General features: G+C 36.5%; 1 protein-coding gene across 1 annotated transcript in view; it reads left to right on the plus strand.

Moving 5' to 3' along the window:
- Window positions 1–22,226, plus strand: part of LOC133324574 (cytoplasmic polyadenylation element-binding protein-like) — a gene marked incomplete at its 5' end in the record, with an annotated part of 42,534 nt that overhangs the window by 1,288 nt on the left and 19,020 nt on the right.

The following is a 22,226-nucleotide window of genomic DNA, read 5'->3' on the forward strand; positions in this document are numbered from 1 at the left end:
TTTCCTCAGGCAATTGAAGTACCCTCCCTCTTCCGTACAAAAAAAAAACACCAGAAAATAAAAATGTCATAATGAGGCACTTGATTTTTTAAGGTGCTATTGGAACCTATGTGAAAATTTGCCTGCCACGATGTTTCCCAGCATAAAGAACCCCCTCAAGGAAATTCGGCTAATGAGCTTGAACCACAACCTTATATTTAAAGGCGGGTATATACAAAACAAGCCTCATCAAAATATTGATTTTAGTTTTCTTTTTATGAAATCTTTTTCAAACAATTTTGAGTAGATTTAAAAATTTCCACCCGTCCATCTGGATGGTGCTCACGATAACTCTTGAATGGAGTAATCGATTTCTTCTAAACTTTGCATATCGTAATATCTCTTCAAAATAGTCAAAATTTTGTTAAAGAAATAAAATATCCACAGAACGAAGTATTGGATTTCACCCAATATTAAAAATGATCTATCGGTATACTCCTCGACAAAGGATTTTAATTTTTAAAATGTGTACATGCAATATCAAAGAAATGGACTGATCAATTTCATCCAACCGCTATAAAGTCCGATGATGGAACCCATCTTCAGATATCCTTCATTGCACATCGGTATATTTTTATACCCTCCACCATAGTATGGAGGGTATATTTTGTCATTCCGTTTGTAACTCATCGAAATATTCATTTCCGACCCTATAAAGTATATATTTTCTTGATCAATGTAAAATTCTAAGACGATCTAGCCATGTCCTTCCGTCCGTCTGCCCGTCTGTTGTATTCACGCTATCTTCTGAAGGAATTAAGATAGGGTGCTGAAATTTAGCATAGGTTTGCATAGCATAGCATAGTTCTTTTGTCTGCAGGCAGGTCAAGTTCGTAGATGGGCTTCATCGGTCCACGTTTAGGCATAGCTCCCATATAAAGGTACCCCCACAATATTTGGTATTTTGGTGTTCTTGAGCGCGTTTTTCAACCGAATTCGCTGAAATTTGGTACATTGGGTTCCTATTGAGTACTAAATGTCTCCAAAAAAAATTATGAATATTGGTCCACTTTTTCGGGTAGCCCCCATATAACGGTACCTCATAATTTTCAGTATTTTAGGGGTTTTAATCGTATTTCTCCATCGAATTGATTTTTTTCGTATAGCCCCAATATTAAGGTACCCCCCAAAATTTGGTATCTTGGGGTTCTTGAGCACGTTTTTCTACCGAATTCGCTGCAATTTAGTATTTTTTAGTCGTATATGATAAAAAATCTCCCCACCAAAATTATTAATATTCGCCCCCTTTTTGGGGTAGTCCCCATATAACCCCCTTCTTATATTAAAATGTTTATCTAATTTGTTCCGCGTGTTGGGTTTGGTTTTAAAACTCTGTTGTAATCATATCACCTGCGGAGGATATCGAGATAAAAAAATACTATAACATAGGGTTCGATAATGAACTATATGTGAACTTTAACCCGCATTTAGGCCTAGCCCCTGTGTGGGAGGTATCAGAAGGAATCACATTTGGTCCACAGAAACATGGAGTCTTGAACCAATATTTCGATGAGACACATTTTCACAGTGTCAAAGTGTATACACCCTCATTAGACATAAGACTGAAGGTTTAATTTTAATTATCCATTAACAATTTCTGAAATGTCTATTATGGTTTATACTATGATTTACATAATCGAATTGTTGGAATGTCGGTATAGATTCACTTTTTGGTATTTTTCCTACATTTTCATTTCTTGTACCTGTTCTGCCCGGCCGAACTTAACGCTTTTTCACTTGTTTAATATTAGCTTAGGGAAAAGGATATCCATTATGAAAATGCCGACAAAATCGGACAAATGATCGAAGTTGACCGGCATGATAGCAGTCCACAAATCTGTTTTAAACCACTTACACAAAGCTGGATTCAAAAAGAAGATCGATGTTTGGGTGCCACACTGGAGATGACTGGAGATGAGAAATGAATCACATACGATATCTCTCTGCGAAAACGAGCGTGATCAAAGAGAGGTGAAGCACCTCAAACGGTGGCCAAACCAGGTCTAACGTCCAGGAAGGTTCTACTATGCATATGGTGGGACTGGAAGGGGATTATTTATTATGAGTTGCTTCCATATGGCCAAACGCTAAATTCTGATCTCTACTGTCAACAATTGAAACATTTTAAGATAGCAATTGACCAGAAATGGCCAGAATTGGCCAACAGGAGAGATGTCTTGTTCCACCAGGACACCAAGCGATTATCATATTTTTCTTGCATTGCAAAATTTCCTTAATGATAAAAAAATTGGTATCTATGGAGGATTGTGACAATCGACTACTATAGATTTTTTTTTGCAAATAGAGGGCAGGACTTCTATGAGAGAGCCATTATGAAGTTATCGAATAAACTTTTTGGTTCCTTTGGTCCAAAAGCAATAGGGGTCTTCTTTGACCAGAACCGGTGATCCATACAAATTGCCAGGGCGATTGGTTCATGACTATGGTCTGTATCGTGTTTAAAAATTATAATAGTCAGACGGACGGGGGGACACACATGTCTAGATCCACTAAGCTAGTCGAGATATGATGATCGGTATACTAAACGGTGGGTTTAGGATTAATATTTGGTGGCGTTACAAATTCTTTGAGACGAGTATATGTCGGCAATAAGAAATCCAAAATATTATATTAAAGTCCAATCGGTTAGAATAGGACTATAGGACGTTATTTAAGATGCTTCGGAATGTCAGATTTAGGCCAAATAGTAAATGGTTTAAACAGTTTTATGGTAGATTTTTAGCTCCTAGGTTATGTTACGACTGTTAACATGCCGGTCCACTTCGATCATTTCTCCGATATTATCGACATTTTCGACGACCGGCCTAATGGATTTCCTTTTTCCCAACCTAATATGTTCATATTTTGAAATAGTCCCCATATAATGTTCTTATTATTAATGACCCTCATAATATATTCGGCACTTTTAAGTTCCCAGTCCAATTTTCCATCCCAAGTGTCTGTAATTAATTTTCTCTGAACTTAAACATCATACAAGTTGACAAATTTCTATGACTTAATCTGCATATGAAGGTTCTTTTTAAGACATTTTAAATGCACACCACATAATGGAGGGTTCAAAATGTTCGACCCGTGACAAAATGTACTTTATTGATATCTTAATTGTCTCCCAAATTCCGATTCAGCTAGTGCTGAAATATGTCGAAGATTTATGTTTTCCTCTGACATTCCGAACTTAACACCGTTTTTGCATGCCCTTGTAATCAAAATAAAAACCTCTAACTCAATGAAGAAGACTGATAACAGATTCTAAACACCACTCAAGCATCAATGAAACCCAATACCAAAATAATTACCCTTTGAGCCACAGTTGACCAGACCAAAGATAGAGCACAGAAAAGTATTTACCAACTGTGGCTGCTGCTCCATTGACATGCCCCCTCATGCCGACAACGTTTACACGCCATGAAGAATAAATATGTCTTCTATTGTTGTTCAATATAATATCAGGGCTGTTTGTTATTGTTTTTGTTTATACCAATGGATATATGTTGTTGGTGTTGTCGTTGTTGCCACTTCTATTGTTCTTTACTTTATTGAACAAATGATGCCTTGAAAACCACTTAATTTCAATTTACTTTCAAATACAAATGTCAAGGTGTATCGCTGAGTGGGCGAGCGAGTGACTGAGTGGTTGAATAGATGGCACAATGAAAAAGGATGACTGAATGAATGAAAGGATTGATTGGTTGGCTGTTTAGTTGAATGTCTGGCTGTTGTTGTTGTTGTCGTTTCAATTTCGTAGAAATGTAATCACTGTTCAGGGTAGCGTTTTTTCAGTTTAACTAATACAAGAGACACAATAATCTATTGAGGTATTATTGACAGCCTTTGAAAGCGAATAATGCCTATCTGTTTAAAAAGATGGTTTGGATTTTTTAAGGACTTTAGTATTGAAGGAAGTTCTTTAGAATTTACTTACATACTCTCAGGATCTAGAGAAACTATTTTTGAGTTGATTATAACATAGTTAGGAAATAACCTCCATGTGTCAATAATGAACAATTTAACTGTCCATACCTAACCTTTCCAGTAAGGAAAGTCCAAATGTCGGACGGGGCCTTCATTCCTTCACCAATTTGAGTACATACAAGAGATGCTCATATGTACCGTATCCTTTCGTTAGAACATCTTTGGAGGACAATTGAAATGGAATCGGGCGAATTTAAATTTGTGATCTACATAGATATTTGAACCAATAAACAAACATACACATACCATTCTCAAATGTATGAAAAATTGCATGTCAATCTGGCAGACTTCGATTCTTTGGTGTACCTTTTGTATGAAATCGAACTAAATTATGTATGGGAGCTATATGTAAATCTGGACCCAATTGAGCAACCGTGGCATACACCATTTGGTATGCTGCAGCACAATACTATGTCCACAATTTTATCTCGCTATGAGAAAAAACTATATATGCGAGCTATATCTAAATCTAAACCGATTTCAACAAAATTTCGCAGGCATCAAACTCTATTTAATTAAGTACGCTGTGCAAGATTGTGTCTCTATCTGACAAACCTTGAATGTTTGGTGTAGCATTTACCTAAAATCTAAATCTGAACCGATTTCAACAAAATTTCACTGACACCAAAGTGGACCTAATTCAGTTCGCTATACAAAATTGGGTCTCAATCGGACAAATATTGATAGTTTGCATAAAATCGGGCGAAACTATATATTGGAGCTATTTAAAATCTGATCCTATTTCAATGAAGCTTAACACACTCTATCCTAGTCTCAATTCCATACGTTATGCCAAATTTCGTCAGACGGACGGAAATACATAAATCGACTCAGAAATTTATTCTATACATATTCTCAAAAGGAACCATGTGTTTATCTCGTTTCTTTTTGTCTGTTACAAACATATGCACAAAGACATAATACCCTGTACCACAGTGTGGTGAAGGGTATAAAAAATACATTAACTCGGGAGGTACGGTTATATGGGGGCTATATAAAAACGTGGATCCAGAGACAATTTTCCATACCAGTAGTTGTGGTGATATAACAACCATTTGATGGAAACTTTGCAGCCTATCTCAAGTGGTTCGCCAGTTAATAAGTCTATACCCAATTTTTGGGTAAATACTCAACATACGGGTACCTTTGTATGGGGGCTATTAGAAAACGTGAAGCTACGTCGATAATATTTTCCATGGATATTTGGTACCCATAGAGAACTCTTTCTGACAAATTACAGCCAATTTGATGGTAAAATGTGTCTAATGGCCAAAAAATACCTTAAATCGGGTACGGTTATATGGGGGTTATAACAAAACTTGGACCCACAGACCCCATTTGCCATACCAATATTCGCGTTTACATTACAAACATGTGAGCCAAATTTTGGCAGCCGGCGTCAAGTTGTCAAGCGACTAGAAACCCAAACAAAAAAGGTTAATTTCAATTCCGAAATATCATCTGATCATTATCGAAAATTTTAGGCGTCGATCTTGACCAAAACCGGAACTTCATGTAAATTTTAAAGTCATCAACGTGCCACATTCGCCCTCTTGTAACAATACTTAACAATATCAGAATACGTAGACTCCCTTAATATTAGTTGGGGGGAAAAGAAATCCATTATGAAAATATCGATAAAATCGAAGAAATGATCGAAATTGGCCGGCATAAAAGCGGTCGTAACATTGCCCAAGAGCTAAAAATCGACTGTAAAACTGTTTTAAACCATTTACACAAAGCTGGATTCAAAAAGAATCTCGATGTTTGGGCGCCACACCAATTAAGAGAACATAATAGAATGGATCGAATTTCCATCTGCGAAGCCTTGTCCAAACAGAATTAGATAGACCCATTTATTGAACGGATGGTAACTGGAGATGAGAAATGGATCACATACAATAACATTGTGCGAAAATAGTGGTCAAAGTGCGGTGAAGCACCTCAAACGGTGGCCAAACCAGGACTAACGGCCAGGAAGGTTCTGCTATGTATTTGGTGGGACTAGAAGGGGATTTTTTGTTATGAGCTGCTTCCATATGGCCAAACGCTAAATTCTGATCTCTATGTTCAACAACTGGACCGTTGACCAGAAACGTCCAGAATTGGCAAACATGTGTCGTGTTCCACCAGGACAACGCTAGGCCACACACACATCTACAATGACTCGCCAGAAACTTCGGAAACTTGGTTGGGTAGTTTTAATGCATCCGTCATACAGTCCGGACTAGGCATCAAGCAATTATCATCATTTTGTTACAAAATTTCTTTAATTATAAAAAAATTATATCTAGGGAGGATTGTGAAAATCGACTACTAAAGGTTTGTTGCAAATAGAGAGCAGGATTTCTATGAGAGAGGCATTATGAAGTTACCTTTAAAATGGCAACAAATCATACAACAAGTCCCATAGTTCATATAAAAATAATGGATTTATTTGTCCCCATATTTAATATTTACGTGTAACTCCCACTTCCTAGTACAACAGCAATGTAAAGCTGGATTCAAAAAGAATCTCGATGTTTGGGCGCCACACCAATTAAGAGAAAAGAATAGAATGGATCGAATTTCCATCTGCGAAGCCTTGTCCAAACAGAATTAGATAGACCCATTTATTGAACGGATGGTAACTGGAGATGAGAAATGGATCACATACAATAACATTGTGCGAAAATAGTGGTCAAAGTGCGGTGAAGCACCTCAAACGGTGGCCAAACCAGGACTAACGGCCAGGAAGGTTCTGCTATGTATTTGGTGGGACTAGAAGGGGATTTTTTGTTATGAGCTGCTTCCATATGGCCAAACGCTAAATTCTGATCTCTATGTTCAACAACTGGACCGTTGACCAGAAACGTCCAGAATTGGCAAACATGTGTCGTGTTCCACCAGGACAACGCTAGGCCACACACACATCTACAATGACTCGCCAGAAACTTCGGAAACTTGGTTGGGTAGTTTTAATGCATCCGTCATACAGTCCGGACTAGGCATCAAGCAATTATCATCATTTTGTTACAAAATTTCTTTAATTATAAATAAATTATATCTAGGGAGGATTGTGAAAATCGACTACTAAAGGTTTGTTGCAAATAGAGAGCAGGATTTCTATGAGAGAGGCATTATGAAGTTACCTTTAAAATGATCATACAACAAGTCCCATAGTTCATATAAAAATAATGGATTTATTTGTCCCCATATTTAATATTTACGTGTAACTCCCACTTCCTAGTACAACAGCAATGTAAAGCCATAAAATAAAAAATTTTGATATTTTTCTCACAAAAGCCAGTATTAATTTGACCCGCTAAATATTGGCCGATCTTCAGCAAAACAGTTTTTACAAATTAAAATGGACGGACACGCATATCTAAATCGAGTCACCTAGTCGAGATATAACTATCGGTATACTGAAAGGTTTGACTGGAACCAACATTTTGCTGTGTTAAAAACTCTTGGGACCACACAATGCTATAATAACCTCACCACGTAGTAGTAAAGGGTATACTATTTTCTGGAAAGTAGTTTTTTAGTCACCAGGGATCCGATATGCCAAATTAAATTACCTCTAAATACCAAATTTTAGGACCATTATCTATTTTCAATACCAAAAATCCCAAGGGTAGTAACAATGTATGTGAAAAATTTAATAGGTATATCATGCGATCGTATTTTCAACAGACCGACGGACAAGGCTAAATTGACATAGTTCCGTTCCAGAACCTAAAAGATTCTACTAATTTTACAAGTTTTGCAACTTTTTACTCAAAACCCGTTCCTGCACCTACAAAGCTGGTAAAACATACTAGCTTTACTATTAAAAAAGTATTGGAACAGACCAATAGTATTTTATTCTGATCGATATTCAGGTGAATATTTCGAGGTGTTGAGACGGAATGTAAGTTTTCATAAACTCCAATTTGTAGTGGAGGTATAAAAAATCATCTTCCATTCACCAAACACCCTGCATACCTCCCTAATAAAATAAATTTCAATGAAAAAAATAACAAAAAAAAACTTTCAAATACTCAGAAATACATTAAGTTTTGTCATTATTATTTCTTTTCCGCTATAAAACTGTAACATCAGTGCGTATGAGTACTATTTTTAACCAAACAATAAATACATTTGTATGATCATATCACTCATACGACGCCAACGTCAAACACCACTGTCACAGCCACTACCGCCACACCACACACATCAATCAAAGTCGCCTTGGTGAATGCAACTGAATGCCTGCCCATCAACCAGCACTCGAACGAATCTTCCTATATTCGTATTTGAGTATTTCATATTTCATTTCCACATAAAATTCCATAACAAAACAGCAAAAAAACGATATTCTATAAAATGTTTGCTTTTTTGTCATCAGCACCACCACCACCACCATCACATCCACAATGGAGTGATAAAAATTGAACGGAAAATAAAAACTGCATTGAAAACTCGGTGTGACAAAGAAAAATATCTTTGAAACATTTCCTCCGCACTGGTTACTGTCATTGACGAACAATTGTCGCTTTGTGTGAAATTTCTCTATTTCCTCTTGCAGAAGTTTTTTTCTGTGAAATATCAACAGGCAGGCTAGCTGGCTGACAGCCGAACTGACAAGTTAGTGGTAACGGTAGTAACGTTTGTTGGGTACGTGAGACGTGTATTGAATACCGGTATAATGTAACAGTAATATTTCAAACTGTATGGTTATTATATAGATTTTTGTTTTGTGGGGAAATGTAAAAGGAGGTGTGCACAGTGTAAATTGTAGGTATTAGTTGGAAAACAATGATACAACGTGTCAAAAAAAACGACGGATCAATTGCAGCTAGGAGTTACTGTGAAAATGCAACGTGTGAACGCAGCAGTATCAATTATAAGCTTTTAAACCAGAAATGCCGGGACCGAATAGCTATGCATAGACTCCAACCTCATTTGTATACAAAATCTATCAGGTGCAATAATCCGTATAAGCGGTACCTCTCTATTTATAATTTCGACAATTTTGTGTCAATCGACCACACCTTACTGCAAAATTTGCAGAAATTCGGACGAAGATATATATGAGAGCTATATCTAATTCTGAACCGATTTTTACCAAGTTCAATAGATGTACCAAACTTTATCTCATTCCGATGATAAATACATTATTTTATTTATTAGGTATCATGAATTATAACCTGATAGTTGAACTAAATCTATACTTAGTATAAATATTAAGTTGGAGAAAAAGAAATCTATTATTTTTATATGAACTATAGGAATGTATTTAACATGCTACAGAATGTCCGATTTGGGACAAATATGCACTGTTTTGTTGTATGATTTGTTGCCATTGGCCTCTCTCATAGAAGTCCTGCTCTCTATTTGCAAAAAACTCTAGTAGACGATTTTCACAAACCTCCCTAGATACCAATTTTTAACAATTAGAGAAATTTTGCAATACAAAACCAGTGAGCGGAGCAGTATAGTCGGACGGGGCCGACCATACGATACCCTACACTACTACCACGAAACTCAAATTTTCTGCGGATGTTTATTCTGAGCATGGGCAATATTTCGCACCTCTTCCTCACACTGACATATTTTCCGAATATTACGAGTATTCAGTACAGCTATTGTCCAGATTCCCTTCACCGTGGGTTCTGTTGTGATGTTCGGCTTTCATTTGCGGTCTATAGATCGACACGAAAATAACAAAAAAGTTAAGTTTTCGGTCCACTTCATTCCAAAATTATTATCTGATCATCACCGATAATTATAGGCGTTATTCTTGACCATACCTGGAACCTCATTGAACATTTCATAGCGATCAGCGCTATAGTTCCGCTCTCTAGAGTGATAATGGGTTACTAAATAATATACGAATACGGAGATACCTGTAAATATTTAGGTGTAACTCCCACATCCGAGCACATACAACAATATAATTGGTCTTAATTTAAAGGTCAACCACTCCTCTTGGATATAATATCAACTTCTCGGGTATATGTCCTTCAGTGGTAAATATATATTTAAATTTGTATTTGGTCCATTTCATCCCCTAAATATTAACGATCTTTCCCAAAAACAATAGGGGTCTTCATTGGCCAGAACCCATCCTACGTGCAAAATTTCGTGCAGATTGGTCCATAACTGTGGCCTGTATCGTGTTTACAAATTATAATGGACAGACGGACGGACGGACGGACACACATGTCTAGATCGACTCAGCTAGTCGAGATATGAAGATCGGTATACTTAAAGGAGGGTCTAGGACCAATATTTCGCGGCGTTACAAACTTTTGGGGCTGCACAAAGCTATAATATCCCGACAACATAGTTGTGTAGGGTATGAAAATATGATAATCACTTGGTGCTAAGTCCGGATTGTACGGCGGATGTATTAAAACTTCCCAACCAAGCTCCCGAAGTTTCAAGCGAATCACTGAAGATTTGCCTTCTAGCGTTGTCCTGGTGAAACACGACACCTCTCCTGTTGGCTATTTCTGACCGTCTCTGGTCAATTGCTATCTTAAAACGGTCCAGTTGTTGACAGTTGAGATCAGAATTTAGCGTTTGGCCATATGGAAATAACTCATAATAAATAATCCCCTTCCAGTCCCACCAAATGCATAGCAGAACATTCCTGGCCGTTAGTCCTGGTTTGGCCACCATTTGTGGTGCTTCACCACTCTTTGACCACGATCGTTTTCTCACAGCGATATGTTACCATCCGTTTAAGAAATGGGTCTTCTAATTCCGTTTGGCCAAGGCTTCGCAGATGGAAATTCGAGCCAACCTATTTTTATACCCTTCACCACACTGTGGTACAGGGTATTATGTCTTTGTGCATATGTTTGTAACAGGCAAAAGGAAACGAGATAGACCCATGGTTCCTTTTGAGAATATGCATAGAATCACTTTTTAAGTCGATTTATGCATGTCCGTCCGTCCGTCTGTCTGTCCATGTATTTTTGTGAGCAAAGTACAGCTCGCATTTATGATCCGAATTGGATGAAATTTGGCACAGCTCATTTATTTGGCCCAAGGACGAACCCTATTGAAATTGGGAAAAATCGGTTCAGATTTAGATATAGCTCCCATATATATTTTCGTCCGATTTAATGTAAATGGTGTTCCAAAGTCCCTATATATCTTTCGATTTGCATGAAATTTGGTATAACGTACTGAATTGAGCCTAGATTGTTGTATGCCAAGTTTCGAGAAAATCGGTCCAGATTTAGATATAGCTCCCATATATAGTTTCGTCCGATTTCATGTACATTGTGCACCAAAGTCCCTATATATCTTTCGACTTGCATGAAATTTGGCATAACGTACTGAATTGAGCCTAGAGTGATGTCTGCCAAATTTTGTGAAAATCGGTTCAGATTTAGATATAGCTCCCATATATAGTTTCGTCCGATTTCATGTAAATGGTGCACCAAAGTCCCTAAATATCTTTCGATTTGCACGAAATTTGGTATAGCGTACTGAACATAGTCTAGAATGTTGTGTGCCAAGTTTCGAGAAAATCGGTCCAGATTTAGATATAGCTCCCATATATAGTTTCGTCCGATTTCATGTAAATTGTGCACCAAAGTCCCTATATATCTTTCGATTTGCACGAAATTTGACATAACGTACTGAATTGAGCTTAGAGTGATGTCTGCCAAGTTTCGTGAAAATCGGTCCAGATTAAGATATAGCTCCCATATATAGTTTCGTCCGATTTCATGTAAATGGTGCACCAAGGTCCCTATATATCTTTCGATTTGCACGAAATTTGACATAACGTACTGAATTGAGCCGAGAATGATGTCTGTGAAGTTTCGAGAAAATCGGTATAGATTTAGATATAGCTCCCATATATAGTTTCGTCCGATTTCATGTAAATGGTGCACCAAAGGCCCTATATATCTTTCGAATTGCACGAAATTTGGCATAACGTACTGAATTGATGCTGGAATGATGTGTGCTGAGTTTCATGAAAATCGATTCAGATCTAGATATATATATTTTCCTCCGATTTAATCTAAATAATGTACAAAGTTCTTATGTTGCATAGCGCTTTGAATTTAATCCAGAATTATGTGTGCCAAGTTTAGTGCAAATCGGTTGAGATTTAGATATTGCTCCCTTAAATTATAGATTGTTTTTAAGTAATTGACGCACCAAGGAACCAATATATGGCTGATAGGAACAAAACGTACTGAAATTAGTATAACCTAACCTGTGACAAGTTTCGTTGAAATCGGTTCATATTTGGATATAGCATCCATATATAAGTAAATTGTGCATCAAACTCCTCATATTTGTTAGATTGACATCAAATTTTGCACAACGTACAAAATTGAGAATAGAATAACGTAGTTGGGTTTTCTAGAAGTACAGACCTAGCACAACGGATGACCTATTGATATTTGTTTGAAGTCGATTAACATACTTTTGTTCCATTGTAACAAACGAATGATATGTTTATGGATAGATCTAGGTCGTTTCACATTTAGATAAATATCACATATTTTATTTCATACAATTTCATGATAATAGTCCCGTTTAATATACCCATAGTGGTGAAGGGTATCATATAGTCGGCCCCGTTCGACTTTACTACTTTCCTTACTGGTTTTCTGTTAATTCGTGTTGTACCCAAACATCGTAGCTTCATTTTGAAACCAGCTTTGTGAAAATGGTTTAAAACAGTTTTATGGTCGATTTTTAGCTCCTAGGCGATGTTACATGGCGGTCAAATTCGATCATTTCTCCGATTTTATCGACATTTTGGATTTATTTTTTCCAACCTAATATAAAGCTCTGCCACGTTTAGATCATACAGGATTTACCATTTTCTTATATTATTTTTAGTTTTTTTATAAAAAGAGTTGGCCATCTGTGAGAGAGGTATCAGAAAAAAATGGCCTTATTTACACCATCTTCGGATTTAATCCAGGTTTTGTATAAATATTACGATACACATATAATGGTCTTCAAAGTATACATATTGCAGATACCCCATAGAGTGAACCAATGGGTTCCATCTTTGTTAAAAATATTATGATGTGCAAAGTTTGAATCAAATCGAATACTTAAATTACATTAGTACACCTTCTATGTATATGATTTGCGTACAGTCCGAAAGCCTAACAGGAAATCAGGGTAGTCTTCATACCCAAGCCCGGCAAGGCAAACTACGCAATACCAAAATTTTTTCGGCCATTAAGCCTATCTTCATTTTATCTCAAAGTATGGAACGGACATTCTACACCATGATAATGAGCAACAACCCAATCTAAAGGGAAGATCAGTGAAAACTGTTCTGCACGAAGTGGTACACTTCATTGAAAGCACCTTCGAGAAGAAACGGTTTTCTTTAGCTGCATGCATTCATAAACTGTAGCCTACAAGACATAAGTCTTAGAGACAAAGTAGGACAAAGACATCGCAGGGAAGGATTCCATTACCACTCCTGTTATTGCCATCAAAAGTCTTTTATAAGGACCTTAACTAAGGAGGGATTTGAACCCGCCTGTTATGCAAGCGACGTTTTAATACTTCTGAGGGAAAAGAATCCTAACAAGTTAGGATTTTACAGGAAAGTGTAAAACATCGCCTATAATTGGTCCTGGCCAAGGGGCCTTAACGTAAATCCGGACATGACGGAGATATATATTTTCACTTGGTAAGACAAAAATAGAATTGTATGAAGAACTCATCTTTCATCGAGACACTAGCAAAAATGCCCCCTGGTAAGTGTTGTTACACAGATGGCTCTCAATTAGTGGGGAAGCCGGAAATAGAATTTTTCATTGCACAACCGAAACCAAAATTTCACTTCCCCTACCAGATCACAATACGATCCTACAGGATGAGGTTCAAGATATAAGGGAGTGTCTGAACTGGTTGAGTTCAATCTCTGGTCAGGATACAATAAATATAATCTATAAAACAGTGAAATCGAAACTGGAACTGCTGTACAGCGTATAGAGAAAACAGTGAAATGTTGGAACCCTTCCCCTGCAACTGGTCAGCCTTTTCAAGCTTCCGAACCCAATTCATTGGAAATGACAACGTTGATACAATGTGTTGGGGAAGTACCAACAAGTGTGGCCCTATAGACTCGGATCTTCTGTTCAAATGGAACAAATTGGATAGTCCATGCGTTATAAAAACATTTTGAAGTTTTTAAAATGCTGACCCTTTTGTGGGGGAAGTACTAGAAGCAGTGACCCGATAAGACCCATTGTCAAATAATATGTATTAAATTATTAGGTTCAAGTCAAATGATCCCTCCGCATGATTTTTTTTTTAATTAGTTTGTATAAAAATCAACATTTTTACAATTTTGTGGGAGAGGTGCCAGAAGGAGTGGACGCTCATTTCTCATCTTCGAAATTGATTTAGGTTTATTGAAATCGATCACTCACTTCGAGAGTACCACTCACTTCGTACCCAAAAGTCAGACAGACAACGGTCGGACATTTGTAAATCGTCTTCAAATTGTCTAAAACGGATTCCGTCCAAAGAAAATTAGGGTCAAAAACCAATATTTCGACAAGGTATTTTTTAGCATATATTTTGAATGACGTACATAACGATTAAAAACTACTCAAAATATCTGAATCGATCGGGATTTTAATATGGATGAGACATAATACACAGAAATACCAAATTACAGACAATCAGAATGGAAAATTGGGTAAGAACAATCAACATAGCGAAAAGAGACGGGATGTTTCACTACTTTAGGCACGTTGGACCACGAAAATGTCTAAAATGGGTCGGGAACCTTTTGTTGAAGCCTCCAAGATCCACAGATTTCAGAATTACAGCCACTTCGACTATAACGTTTAAAACGAGAAGATATCTTTTAATGAGGGCTATATAAAAATAATCAAATTTATCACAAGAATTCGATCGATCCTCTGATGCCACCATATTACTTGTTAACGTCGCCGCCGTGCTGTAAATGGTCCTCAACATTCGATTATTTGATGAAATTTATTCCGTAACATATATGTGTTTAATATGTTGTTTAATACAGTACACAAATCGAAAATCGATGTCTTTCTCTCGCAAATAAATGTGTGAGTGAGATCTATTTGTGGTAAATATTTCAGACGAATCCGACAAATATTCATAATCTACAATCTGAGATAAAAAAAACTGCAACAAAGTCAAGTGCCATAATTTTTACACTTTTTAAATTTTTAAATGAAAGCAAAAATGTCGGAAATAACTATATTTCGTCGGAAATAATATAATTCGTCGGCGCGAATTATGGCCTTCAAACGGCAAATGAAACCAGCACACACTGCCCAATTGTTGCTCTGCGGCATTTTGGCTCATTCCCGATGAAGCGCTTGCTTGAGGTGATCGACACTTTGGTATTTTTTAGTGCCAACCTTGCTTTCTAAAATACTCCAGACACAATATTCCAACGGATTGGTATCCAGAGATTTTGGTGGGCATTGTGCGCTGAAAATGAAGCGAGGAACCTCATTTTGTAACCATGCTTGGGTGGCGCGTCCACCATCGCACTCAGGATGGACCTGTTGGAAAGTCCAAGGTATGCGGCCAAAATGTTTGCATGCCCTTTAATAAACCCTCCAGAATATTTTCGCGATAATATTCAGATTTTATTCTGATGATATTCGAAGATCTACCATCGGCTGTTATGGCGGCCCACACCATAACCATGGCCGGCGATTCAGTTTTGGTGGCCAACCGAAGGTTTACATTTTCAGCTGACCTCATTGGCAAGTAAACACGATCATTTTGTTTGTTTACAAACTGCTGGATATCGAAGAAAACCAAATTGGCTCTTTTCAGTTAATTTTCTTTCTGTTCCATCACGAATAACTTTTTTTGGAAAATTCTTTTGTACGCTTGTAAACAATATAATGAGCAGTCACTGGAAAAATTTTAACAGCTTTCGGACGAGTGGCTTAGAAATGATAGCAGTCTGAAGTTGGTTGCACTTTTTTCATCTCACCCTGTATATAGAACATTTACTAGTGTACATATATGTAAGGTTTTCTGAGCCGGAATCGTGTAAAAATGGAATAGGATAATGAAAACATGTGAGTATCGATTTTTAGTCTTTGGCTGCCTTATATAAAATTTTAAGAGCGAAATTTTTGTAGAATATTTGAAGGTCCAACAATGTATTGTGGTGTTCAATTTTCGCTTCATTTTACGCACAAAGACTCGAGGTGGAAGGAGGATATTTTTTACAAAAATATGTCACCATAACTACAGGGTATTTGCCTTCTGAGCTCCTAATGTACTCGCCTTGTGTTTTCGTCTCCATAATTAATATTCCACCCCAATCTCGCTTCACAGTTTTATTGATCAGATTAAAATTCTATTTCCGATTTTTTCATCTGCCTGTCTCAATATTTCAGTTACAGTTCTTGGTTTGATATATCGTTTAAATTCTAGTTAGAAAAGTTAAAAGGAATTTTTTAATTTATTATGTATATAAGTCAACGTCTCAGAAACCTTTATACCGAAATAAGAGCCCCATCGGTTGGAAAATGCGGCTAAAGTACCATTTTATGAGAGCTATACCAAGCCGTAAACTGGCATTAACAATTTTTGGTAGGAAGATTTGACACCCCATAAGAATTTGATGAATTAAATTAGAGCGAATTCGGTTGAAAAATATGCCGATTTCCCTAAAAAAACGAAATAATGGATCTACCGTTATATTGGGGCTATCCGAAAACTTGGGTCAATATTGTTCATTTTTGGTGGGGAGATTTTCTACATAATGAGAATCAAAAATACTGAATTGCTTTCAAATTGGTTAAAATACGTGCTCAAGCTCCTACAAATAAGTGGATGTGCCATTTCGTCATTTGACTCTATGGGGATCCGAAATGAACATGTTAAAAATCATTGTCAGATTTAGATATAGCTCCGTATATATTTACTTACAATTTAATCTAAAAACCAGTGAGCGGAGCAGTATAGTCGAATGGGGCCGACCATATGATACCTTGCACAACTACCACGAAAAGCTAACTTTCTGCGGTTCTATATTCTGAGCCTGAGCAATATTTCGTGATATTTGCAATCTTTTTTCCGATTATAGATCAACAACTCCACTTTCTAACCCTGGCATATTTTTCAATTTTTTTTCTGGAAGTGAATTTTAATGCCATACAATAAAAAAATGGTCACTTTAAACAGCCGCTCTAAGTATTTAGTCAGATCCCCTTCACCTTGTAAAATATGTTATGTTCTGCATATATATAAATTAAAATCACAACTTCACCGAAAACTATAGGTGTCGTCCTTGACCATATTCGGAACTTAATGTACAAGCGATATTTCCGTCCTCTAATGGAGTAATAGTACTACTATGCACATAGTCAAATTTACCTAATTACGTATGACTCCCACATAGGAGTACATAGAATTGGTATCAATTTGAAGATCAACAACTCCTCTTGTATATACTATCAACTTCTCGGGTATATGTCCTTCAGGAGCAAGTATATACGAACCAGAATACAAATTTTGTAATTTTTCACACAAAAGTCAGGGCCCATTTGACTCGCTAAATATTGACCAATCTTTATCATAACAGACATGCTTATTCTTTGGCCGAATCCCCTTCTCCATGTAAAATTTCACGATGTTCGGACCATAACTGCGGCCTCTGGAGCGAGCTGAATAACCGACAAAAATTAAGTATTTGGTTCCCCTAAATATTATCCGATCTTTACCAAAAACAATAAAGGTTTCGTGAAGATTGGTCCATAGCTGTGGCCTGTATCGTGTTTACAAATTATAATGGACAGACGGACGGACGGACACACATGTCTAGATCGACTCAGCTAGTCGAGATATGTATACTTAAAGGTGGGTCTAGGTCTAATATTTCGCGGCGTTACAAACTCTTGGCGCTGCACAAAGCTATAATACCCTGACAACATAGTTGTGTAGGGTATATAGCTTTGTGCTAATATTGTCCATATTTCGTGGATCTATTTTCTCCAATAAATTGTAACTTAAGCTTGCCAAAGAAAAACCATGTAGCCACAGAAAATTAAGATGTGCGCCTTGGGAAAAACATAATTTTATTTAAAAAAAAAGATAAGAAAAAAATCATAAAATTAGCTGGTCAGGGTAATTGTGATCGCTATCTAACTCTTGCAATGCATTTACCCCCCATCTGATTTGATGTGGTAATGCCTGGCAGGACATGGCATTTATTCACAATGCAGCAGTCGCAGCAGCAGCAGCCATAAGGCTAATAAATAATATTTGACTGCGTAAAATTACTTTATTTTCGAGAGAAATTATTAGTTTTATATACAAATAAAAAGAAGAAGACTGTGATTGTTATTTTGTAATAAAATTTACCCCATTCCACCCCTTTCGTAGGCCAACTGTTCTAGACGACATTTATGCAGTTGTAATGCATATTGACGAAGCAGAACAGATAGTTGTTGGGCCTACACACAATTATATAAGTGGATGATGTATGGGTGTGTGTGTGTATGTATCAGAGTATGTTATAAAAATAGATATGTGTGGGTATATATGAAATGTGGCATGACATATTAAAGTGGGTACCCAAGTCGATACAAGAAATGCATTATCATCAGAAAGTATTTTTATCCTCTGGGAAAAAGCTATACCAAAATATTAATTTTGTAAAATTTTAAGAGGACCCTCAACAGACCGAGAAGATCCTGGGATAATTATATAGGTGTAATTTTAAAAATACTCAATATTTTACCTCTTTCCAAAACTGAAGACACTTAAGAAAGGAGATAAAGGAAAAATTGGAACCGGTGCTGTTGGCTATACCAAAAAATCGCATTGCAGACGTATTTCGAAGATTTGAATAAACCCTGGCATAAGTGTGTAATATCTGAGCCGGATCACTTTGAAGAAGCCTTGATAGTTATTAATGAAATAGTAAACGGTCCAGTTTTTTGATCAGACATTTTATATCATATCAAATTATAATTTCGTAAACTTTGAGAATAAGCCATCTTCATTTTTTTTAGTTACAAACAAAAATATACATATATACGCAGTTAAATGTATATGTGAAAGTTGAAAAAATCTTTCGATTTTTTCCTTTTTGTTGTTGCTTTTATATATTTTTATATACTCTACTGCATATCATGGTCGATGAAAATGAACATTTAAATTGTCACAATAAATATTCAAACAAACAAATAAAACAGCCTGCCACAGTAGTTGTTGATGTTGTTGTTGCTGTTGTATGCAAAAGCAGCAGCAGCAAGAGCAAACGTCAATGTTTCTACTCCCAAAGCGATAGAACCAAAATAAAAAAGGACATTTTAAGCAACTATGATAATGACGACAACATGCAACAACTTATACAGTCACAGCAGGATAATATATACATGCACACACTTTCATATGTATGTGTAAGCTAGTACCATTTGTATATGTAATATGGAGGACATGTAAAATTTTGTCGAATTTCTTCATATTTTAATTTTTTAATTTATAATGAGGCTAGTACTTACAACAATCCGATATATATTCCGATGTTTTTAAGTAATTAACAACATATCCCAGACCTATTTCTGCTGCCTCAGCAATATTGCTTAATGGTGGATGACCCAGAAAATTTCAACTACTGGTGTCAGATTTTTTTTCGGTTTTTTTCTAGGTCAGAAAATTTACCGATTATCCTAACTTACCTGAAATATCTAACAAATTTTCCTCAAAGTATGATTTCAAAATCAGTCAATAATCTAAATATATATTTACCGATAATAATAAATTTGTCCTTCAGTGATTGAGGCAAATACCAAAGTATAGACACTTATTTTGTTAGTTAGGGCTGTAAGTAGGACCTTCAAAATACCAAAAAGAGGTCGGGATAATTATACGGGTGTAATATTTAAAATATTATAATAGCAACTTTATCGAAGATTGCCAAATTGCATTCTATTTCGTTGTAAAAATCAACTAGGACCATTTGATACCCTTCACTTCACTGTGGCAAAGGGTATGGTGTCTTGGTGCATACATTTGTAACAGGCAAAAGGAAACGAGATAGGGACATTGTTCCTATTGAGATATTGATATTCATAGAATCACTTTCTGAGTTGATTTATCCATGTCCGTCAGCCCATCCGTCTGTTTATGTGTAAAATTGTAAAGAAATTGGGATGACATTTGAAAACGTTTTTTTTTTTTTGCCCAAGGACGTTTTAGGTATACCTCACATATAAATCTTCATCCGATTTTATGTAAATGGTGAACGAAAGCTCCTATATTTGACATAGCATAGTACCGTAAAAATCGTTGAGATTTTGATATTGCTTTCACCACACTGCGGTACAGGGTATTATATCATTGTGCTTAAGGAAACGAGATAGACACATTGTACCTTTTCAGAATATGTATAAAATAACTTTTTAAGACGATTTATGCATGTCCGTCCGTCTGTCCATGTTAAATTGTAAACAAAGTATAGGTCACATTTATTGTCCGAATTGGATGACATTTGGCACAGATAAGACTAGAGTGATGTGTGTTCAGTTTCCTGAAAATCGGTTAAGATTTAATTATAGCTCCCATATCAATTTTCGTCCTATTTAATGTAAATAGTGCACCAAAGTCCCTATATATCCTTCGATTTGCACGAAATTTGGCATAGCGTACTGAATTAGGACTATAACGATGTGTGTTAAATTTCGTGAAAATCAGTTCAGATTTAGATATAGCTCCCATATGTAATTTTTTAGGTAAATAGTGCACCAAAGTCCCTATATATATTTATAGCTTCCAGATGCAGCTATAGCTTCCATAAGTATTTCGAACGGGTACCTGATTGAAATTAAATTTTTAACAGTGCTGCGTACCGAATAACGTGTATCAATTTTGCTATAAATCGGTTTCCACAAATTTCTCCCATGGTACGCAGACGACTCTAAATATGCCCGAATGAAATTAAATTTATCATAGGTTGAATATGTTCCTTCGAGGGAACATTGACATGCGACTTTACCACTTTCCCTACTGGTTTCGTCTGATTTTATGTAAATTCTGAACCAAAATCCCTATATTTCTTTCTATTTAATCGAAATTGCGCATTGCATATTGAATTAAGTCCAGAATGGTATGTAGTAAGTTTCGTTGAAATAGGTTCAGTTTTATATATCGTTCCAATATATTAGGTTGGGGAAAAAGATAGATTTCTGGTAAAGTATAGTCGAAAATGCATGCCAAGCGGCTAAAATTGTGAATGGTGTTGTTGGTTCCGATACTGCAACAGTCAATGATGTGCAATTTTGGAGAAATGATCGAAGTTGACCGGCATGTTGGCAGTCGGAACATCGCCCTGAAGCTAAAAATCAGTCGTAAAACTGTTTTCAACCATTTAAAATTAACCAGAAACGGCCGGAATTGATCAACAGAAGAGATGTCGTGTTCGTGTTGTAACTACGCTGGGCCACACATCTCTACAGTGACTCGCCAGCAACTTCGGGAGTTTGGTTGGGAAGTTTTTATACACCCGCCATACAATCCGGACTTGGCATCAAATGATTATCCTTTTTTTAATGATAAAAAATTGATATCTAGGGAGGATGGTGCAAATCGGCTACTAGATTTTTTGCAAATAGAGAGCAAGACTCCTATGATAGAGACATTACGAAGTTACCTTTAAAATATTACCTTTAAAATAAAAATATTACAACAAAACGGTGCATATTAGGCCCAAATCGGACATTCCGAAGCATGTTAAATGGGGTCCTATAGTTCATATAAAAATAATGGATTTTTCCCCAAAATAATAAAAATATTAAAATTCTTCAGACCTTATCTAGGCTTGGTAAAGCTGGTTGTTCCATAAGCCAAGCTTAAAAAAGATCTCCAAGCACGTCAGTCTTTTGCGCATCTCTTCCAACTTGAAAGACCAAGATGTTGTCTCTGCTCGCTTTTATATTCATTTTGAGCTGGGTCATTTTTATTCATTCGCACAACATGGCCTAGCCACCGTAGTTGAGGCAACTCGATACGACTGACTAATTCGATGTCCGCGTATAGATTGTAAAGTTCATGGTTCATTCGACGCCGATATTCACGGTCGACGCAAATCGGCCCGTAGATGCTGTAGTTCTCAAGTTCCACAGTTGGTTCGAGTCTACTGGACGTCTTGCGCGTTTATACCATCAGCTTGGTCTTCTCGCCGTTTACTGCCAGACCCACTT

Source organism: Musca vetustissima, unplaced genomic scaffold (assembly GCF_032173495.1).
Source record: "Musca vetustissima isolate MV318-11 ecotype Yass unplaced genomic scaffold, APGP_CSIRO_Mvet_v1 utg6429, whole genome shotgun sequence".
Lineage (NCBI taxonomy): Eukaryota > Metazoa > Arthropoda > Insecta > Diptera > Muscidae > Musca > Musca vetustissima.